This window comes from Pyrus communis, chromosome 10 (genome assembly GCF_963583255.1).
Source record: "Pyrus communis chromosome 10, drPyrComm1.1, whole genome shotgun sequence".
Taxonomy (NCBI): domain Eukaryota; kingdom Viridiplantae; phylum Streptophyta; class Magnoliopsida; order Rosales; family Rosaceae; genus Pyrus; species Pyrus communis.
Window position 1 is genome coordinate 21,584,091 of NC_084812.1, and position 8,286 is coordinate 21,592,376.

Consider the following 8,286-nt stretch of genomic DNA (forward strand, 5'->3'; position numbering starts at 1 on the left):
GTACTGTTTGCTTGTACATTGAATGTGATGTTACGGCATATTTTCATGATTCCAGGGATAAATAATGGCATGTTTGGTACTCTATTTGAATCCAACTTTTTTAACTCAAAAACAATTTTCAAGTTTTAGATTTTAAAAATTTATTTGGACTATTTTAAAAAACTGAACTCAAGACTGACTTAAAAATATAGTTTATTATCTAAAAACATAAAAAGTGAGTTTTTAGAGTTTTTAAATTTAAACTCACTTATTTCTTTTCTCTTCCTCCTTCCCTCTCACTCCAAATCTCTCTTTTCTTCTTTCACTCTTTTTTTTTTTTTTTTGACCTTTTTCGTCTCTTCTTCAATCTGCTCTTTTTTTTTTTAGGTTCTTTCTCTCACTCATTTTCCTCTCTATCTTGTCCGATCCTCTCTTCTTTCTCTTTCCTTCAATCATCTTTTACTTTATTTCCTCATCTCTCCTCTTTCTCCCTATCTTACGATCCCCTCTTTTTAAATCTATTTGTCTAGTTTAATAAGATTTAAAATTTTTAAATCGCAAATCAATCAAGTTTTTTAATCTTAAAAAAAATTACTTTTAAGAAATGTTAAAAGAAATGTTTTGATAAATGATAAAAACATTTCAAATAAGATACCCAACATGCCCTAACATATTTCATGAAGGACACCGTTGTATGATTCATGAAGACGATATTTTCTAATTTTTGTTCCAAGAAATTATTGGTTGTGATGATTGTTCGCTCGTGCTGGTAATTCTGGTTCTCGGGCTCATGCCGGCTGCACTTACATAGCTCCGGTTGTTATTTGTTAGTGGAGGGAGGGACCTCCTTGGTCAATCTTCGAAACCCTTTTCTTTTTTATTTTTGTTTCTGTGAGTACAGCGATATATTTACACTAAGTGAGGGAGGTTAGTTTAGGCTACATAATGGACAATCTAATTTGGTATCGAATTTTCCATCTACGAGATTCGGACCTAAGATCTTTTACTTACAAGTAAAGAGGAATATTATTAGACTATAGTACGGAGTGGCAATATTCGAAACCTTTAAGTTTGCCAAGTCATTTCTTGGTCAAAAGATTTTGCAGAAAGTTAAGGTTTTATCACAAAACTAATTGGCAATATGAGAGTAGCCTAATTACTTAAGCACATGTAAGGTCCCTTTTTCCCCCGACGTGGAATGCAGTCTCAAAAAATTTTCTGTCTGAGAATCCTTCCTTTACTATTTGAAATGCTGCCTGCTTTGTACTGCGCAACCAGTTTATAGCTTTGGTGGAGGTCTCAGCCTCCTCGTTATAATTTCCTAAGAATCTTGAACGTAATGTCTATCACTAGCTGGAGCATCATTGTAATTGTAAGCCAAAGGGAAGATTTGTTGATCACGTCCTTGGTGAAGATATTCAATTCCTTTGGCAAATAGCTAGATCTTGCAGCTTATCCCAACCAAGAAATTTGTTGTTATTGTCTGCTGATGAAATGAAATCATGTAGTGATCTAATGAACAAAAGCTCGTCTAAATCCATCAACGCAGAAGCCAACCAAGGGAATAGCATGGTTGATGTGACCCATTGTTCCCACTTTATTTATGAACTCTTACGGATCTCCCCTTCCAATTGTATAACATCATATGGTTTACCACATCGTTTTCCGAACACACTAAAATATCTCTCTTTCCTTAGAACTATTGAGGACCAGCAAAAGATAGCTTTCTGTTAAGGTAAGAGATCCTCTCCGGATCTTTTCCACCAAATTCACCCTATCAATCAATCCGAGCCCTTGAAATTTTGATCAAACGGCTAAAATTATTATACCTTTTAAAGATGCCCTCTGCTTTTAACCGTTAGATCAAATTTTAAGGATCCGGATTGATTGATAGGGTAGAGTTGGTGAAAGGGATCCGAAGATGATCTATTTCCTCTCTTTAAAAACAGTTCCTAGGCCTAACTTGTCTATGAACTGATTTGTAATCCTCTTAATAACTTGTCTATGAACAACTGTTAGGAAGTGTTGTTAATTCCTCTATGCAACAGAGTAGTCTGTGGAGTTCTCAAGAAATGCCATCAGTGGACCTGTATGCATTGTTCAGACAGCACTCAACAGACCTGAATAATAGTTCTGTAAAAAGGCCAAGCAATGGACATCATTGTTCCAACTATAGTAATCAGCGTGAGGGGAACCTAACCTTCCCATTAGAAAACACGTCAGTCAGAGAGCCTGGAAAACATACTGAACCACTTATGGGAAATAAGAGTGGTAGCATAAAGCATGTCAATAATGTCAGTGAGCTCAGCAAAAAATCTATCAACGACGCTGATGGTAAGCATATACTCATGGAAAATCAATCAGTTGATTCAAATTTACAGGAGCAACTGTTTTCTCATGGTCAGTCACATAATGAGACAAGTACACATACTTCAAAAAGAAGAAAAGGAAAGGCGGACAGCGAGAAAAAGACTGCAGTTGACTGGGACATCTTGAGAAAGCAGGTGAAAGCCAATGGTAGAAAAAAGGAAAGAAATAAAGACACAATGGACTCACTGGAATATGAAGCACTCAAAAATGCTAATGTCAAAGAAATTTCTGAGGCAATCAAGGAACGAGGGATGAACATCATGCTACCAGAACGGATCCAGGTCCTCTACTATTAGTATTCAGTCCAAGACTTCATGCTTGTTCATTAAATCGTTAATTTTCTCCAGATAACATCACTTGATAGGTTAAGACTATCCCTTGCGATAACACTGGTTGCACAATGTTTGTAGGAATTCCAAAACCGACTGGTTAAAGAACATGGAAGCATCGATCTGGAATGGTTAAGAGATGTTCCCCCTGATAAAGCGAAGTAAGTCATTCCACAATTCATTATCTTGTAGAACGTTGCAGCTACCCCCTTTATGCCATTAACAAGGCCATTATTCATCAGGTTTTGTATACAGTTATCACTAATGATTTTCCTGCAGGGATTATCTATTAAGCATACGAGGCTTGGGCTTGAAAAGTGTGGAGTGTGTCCGGCTTTTAACACTTCACCACCTTGCTTTCCCGGTAACAATTATGCGACTACTAAATACTAATTATGCTACAAGAGCCTGGGGACATCTTAAAATCAGTGAAATTATATATGTTCTTTACTCCATATAGGTTGACACTAATGTTGGAAGGATAGTTTGGTAAATGAATGCTTACTTTTCCAGTACTGGAAAATGCTAACCGTAGTCCCTCTAGGTACCCAATGCTGGAATCAATTCAAAAGTATCTATGGCCAAGATTATGCAAAATTGATCAACGAACCCTGTAAGCTCATAGCTTCATAAACTTTTCATATAAATTTGAGAGCGCTACTTTCAAGTGCAAAAGTTCATGTAATTTTATTTATATTTGTCGACTTATGCTTTTACTGATTAATTGACTATTGAACCATAGTTATGAGCTGCATTACCAGATGATTACATTTGGAAAGGTATGTATGCTGTTTCACCAGTTAGAAATATTATCTTTGATTAAACAAAAATAAATTAAGTACCTCATATTTTGATCGTTATGCAGGTTTTCTGCACAAAGAGTAAACCAAATTGCAATGCATGTCCAATGAGAGGAGAATGCAGACATTTTGCAAGTGCCTTTGCAAGGTTTGAACTATAATCTTTGATAATTTACATATATATTGCTGCCACTGTGCAGGAAAAAAATACATCGTAGCAAGTTATCAGAATCTCCAGATATCTCGAGACACGGGATTCAGGGTCAATTACGATCGATCATAGAAGAAAAATTCTGATTCATTTCATTCCGATTAAGCTTCCTTCCTATTAATCTGGAAGTTCTTCTCAGATACAAGGAAATGGTTCAGTTCCAGAGCCAAAGATCGTAGTTCTCGAACGAGCAATCGAAATGTAGGTTATGACACTAAATATAGTTTACTAATTATAAAACGTTTAATTAGTCGAATGTATCAACAGAATCATTTGATAATTTCCGCTACTGATTCTAACCAAAAAAAATTTTTTGGGTACAACAAAAATAATAATCAGATATTTATAAGGAACTAAGAATTGTAGATAGTTTCATGGAGAATCTATAGTTGTATAACTCTACGTTTCACTAATCACGTGGAACAATTAAGAGATTGTACTGAGAAAATTGATACCAACCATGTTTGGTGCAGTGCAAGGCTTGCCCTGCCAGGTCCAGAAGAAAAGAGCATTGTGAATTCAAGTGTTCCAATTACAGCCGGGATAAACCCTACAATAGCTGTCACTCCCATGTCACTGCCTCCACCTGAAATCAACTCACTCCAGATAGCAGGTGTTGAGATTAACAAGTGTGAACCAATCATTGAGGAACCACCATCCCCAGAACAAGAGTTCACTGAGCTATAACAAAGTGACATCGAGGACTTGTTCTACGAGGATCCAGATGAGATTCCTACCATCAAACTCAACATGGAACAGTTTACATCGACATTACAAAACTATATGCAAGAGAAGATGGAGCTTCAAGAAGGTGTCATGTCCAAGGCTTTAGTTTCCTTGACTTCGGAAGTTGCTTCCATCCCTACACCCAAGCTAAAGAATGTCAGTCGACTACGAACAGAGCACCAAGTGTAAGTACATTTCATCCCATAGTCACAAACCCACATATTCCTTGCAAAACACTGAACACAAACTGAAATATAGTAGGGCCAAAGTCCACAGCATGTTCAATCTAGGAAAACAAACTTAGCGTCGAAATTTTGAATTCGCCACCGTCAGAATTCTTGCAGGAATTTCAACAACTCTCTGCCTGGAGCCATACGTTCTGAGTTTTGGCACCCATACCTATACAAGCATGTGTATACAGGCATAACTGTAAATCCTCTGACACCCTTATACATTCTTTGCTGGTATAATGCAGGTATGAACTACCAGATTCACATCCACTCTTAAAAGGGGTAGGTTAAAATTATATATATTATATCTACAATACATGAAGCGTTCTAATTCTCAATTAATCACCATTCAACTTTACAGATGGACAGACGGGAACCAGATGATCCAAGCCCTTACCTTCTTGCTATATGGACACCAGGTAAGCTCCAGACATAAAAGAACTGAGATACATTGTTGAGGATCTTGAGATCTATTCAAATTTAATGCATTTGATTCGGTAAGCCAAGTTAGAACTTGGGATACAGATGCATGGATGGCCTAGCGCTAGCTAAATTTGACATCAGATGAATGAAGTCGAAATATTGTACATCTTACTAAGTGATACATTTATTTTATTTATATCAGGTGAGACTGCAAATTCAATTCAACCACCAGAAAGGAGGTGTGGCTCCCAAGACCAACACAAATTGTGCAATAAGAAGACATGTTTTTCATGTAATAGTATAAGAGAAGAAAATTCACAAACAGTCAGAGAGACGATTTTGGTGAGAAAAATTGATTGTTGTAATAAGTCAAAGACAATAAACTACATACATCTGTTTACCGAAATTTAATTCAACTTGTTGCAGATACCTTGTAGAACAGCAATGAGAGGGAGCTTTCCACTCAACGGCACATATTTTCAAGTTAATGAGGTAAGTCTTATTGAAACTAATCTCCTTGAAGTTTATCTACAGAGCACAGTCTGGACAAAATTAAAAGTGGTCCAGAATCCTGTACTCCACTTCTGTAAGCCAGAATGTTAAAGCCATTACTTCCAGATTTATAAACAAAGTTCTATCATGATGCAGATGTTCGCGGATCATGAGTCTAGTCACAACCCAACAGATGTTCCAAGGGGGTGGATATGGAATTTGCCAAGACGGACCGTATACTTTGGAACTTCTGTATCGACAGTATTCAGAGGTAAGTGATATTAAGATACCAGCGTTGCGATTTTCACATCCCATTTAGAGATGTATACTTACAACGAAAATAATTATGTCCACCAGGTCTATCAACAGAGGGAATTCAATACTGCTTTTGGAGAGGTATGTGATACTAACTTCAGTTCTTCATAATACTTTGCGATAGCCATCATGAGTTATCTTCTCAGGACTAGTTATATAACAAAGGTATACTTACCATGGTTTAAGAAAAAGAAAATGTAAATGATAAACTTTGAACTAATTTGTAATTTTTTATGCAAAAGACAAATCATTGATAGTGCAATTATATGTAATTAGCCAGAGGGTAATTAAGATATTTGACTGATGATTTCTCGAGTCCTGAGTGTCTTCAAAAGAAGGGGAAATAAGAGGGAAAGAAATCTGACGAAGCTTTGGTGTGACTGTTGAAAACATTGTATTAAAAACCGGTGTATGTAATTTAGCAGTACAAAGTGACAAACAAGTTTACTTATTGACTGATTGATTTATATGCAGGATATGTGTGTGAGAGGATTTGAAAGAAAAACAAGAGCACCACGACCCTTAATGCCCAGATTGCATTTTCCTGCAAGTAAGTTGACCAGGACAAAAAATGAAGGGAAGAAACAGCATTGATCATGGTGCAAAGAAGATTTTCATCACATGACTGACTGTGAGAAGAACAATGACTAACAAATTCTATTGCATTCAATTATTTTTCCTCTAGATGAGCGTTGAGTATATGACAGGCAGGCAGCTGATAGCAAAGTATCATGCACAATATGTGAGATCTCATGATCAGTTGATTGTAGCCTGTATGTACATTAGTATTTTTCAATAAATGCCCAAAAAAGAGCAATCCTTCCGAAAAATGTCGCATTGTCACTATCCAAAAGAAGAAGATTTCTTCGGCAGTCAATACATGTATGGATGCGTGAATACAGAATATACATTAGATGAAGGGATACACAGCGGAAAAGGCAAAAGACTGAGGTAAACGAATCATCACAAGTACAGCCGGCCTATACTTAAACAAGAATGCCGTGTCGTCCAGCGGAGCCTAGAAGAAGGTGACATGGGCAGACAGCTGACTCCTTTTCAATGGAAAGGAATAGCCAAACCAACCTAGCTGGTAGGTCAATCTCAAAAATCTTAACGGCCAGCAAACCGGAGACACAATGCAGAATTCAGAAACATATTTTAATCCCTAATGCCTGTCATTTCCACATTCTTCTTCTTCTTATAAGCCTTTTTCCACTGTGTGGGGTCGGTTGTAGGGGGATGCAACATGAGGACTTCCCAGGAGGTCACCCATTCTAGTACTACTCTCACCCAAAACTCGCTTAACTTCGGAGTTCAGATAGGATCCGGTGTAACATCCCACATCGCCTAGGGGAGTGATCCTTATATGTATGTTTTCATCCCTACCTAGCACGAGGCTTTTTGGGAGCTCACTGGTTTCGGGTTCCGTTGGAACTCCGAAGTTAAGCGAGTAGCGCGAGAGAGCACTTCCATGATGGGTGACGCACTAGGAAGTTCTTGTATGAGTTCCCATGAGAAGTTCTTGTGGAGCGGGCCCGGGATGTGGTGGACCCCGGGCCGCAATGTGACAATTTGGTATCAGAGCCTAGCCCTGGCCGTTCCCTACCTAGCACGAGGCCTTTTTGGAGCTCGCTAACTTTGTGTTCCATCGGAACTCAGAAGTTAAGCGTGTAGCGCGCGAGAACACTTCCATGATGGGTGATCCACTGGGAAGTTTGACACGCCCCGACCCCGATATTCCTCAAATACCAGGATAGGCACGTGCTGACCGACACCCGGAGGTGACGAAAGCCATTTATTGAGTGCAAATGCTGAAAACAAGGGATAAATAAGGCTTATAAATATAAAAGAATAATTAATATGCAAATAAGGACCGTGTTCAGAGTACATCTCTAATCTAGAACACTAAAGAAAATAATATAAAATTGAATAAAACCAAGGAGTGGGTCCTACACCGAGAGGACTCGAAGATGCCGATGCGGAAGCGCCTGGACATCGGGATTGTATGCCTCGATTCTAAGTCCTGAAGGGTGCGCAAAACAAACATGAGTGGACCAGGTTGATATATATATAAAATAAAACAGTTATCAACATACTAACCCCCAGGTTTTATGAAAACACATATATATAATGATAAACATAGGTTTTCCGAAATCTAGCATGTCGTGCATTGTCTCAAATCATAATTCGCATAACATAGTAATCACTAGTGAATGTCCAATATAACACTTCAGGCCCCATGCCGGCTCCCCGTCTCTGAGCAGACAGTCAGAGGAAAATGCACTTCAGGCCCCTTGCCGGCTTCCCGTCTCTGAGCAGACAGTCAGAGGAAAACACACTCCAAGCCCTATGCCAACACCAAACCGTCGCCCGGGACGGACTGGATCTATCCCTACGTCCCGTAACGGAAA

At 38.3% G+C, this 8,286-nt stretch overlaps 1 pseudogene; it reads left to right on the forward strand.

Moving 5' to 3' along the window:
• Nucleotides 1-2,051: 2,051 nt before the first annotated feature.
• On the forward strand, nucleotides 2,052-6,469 carry LOC137747995 (transcriptional activator DEMETER-like; annotated as a pseudogene).
• The last annotated feature ends 1,817 nt before the right edge of the window (nucleotides 6,470-8,286 follow it).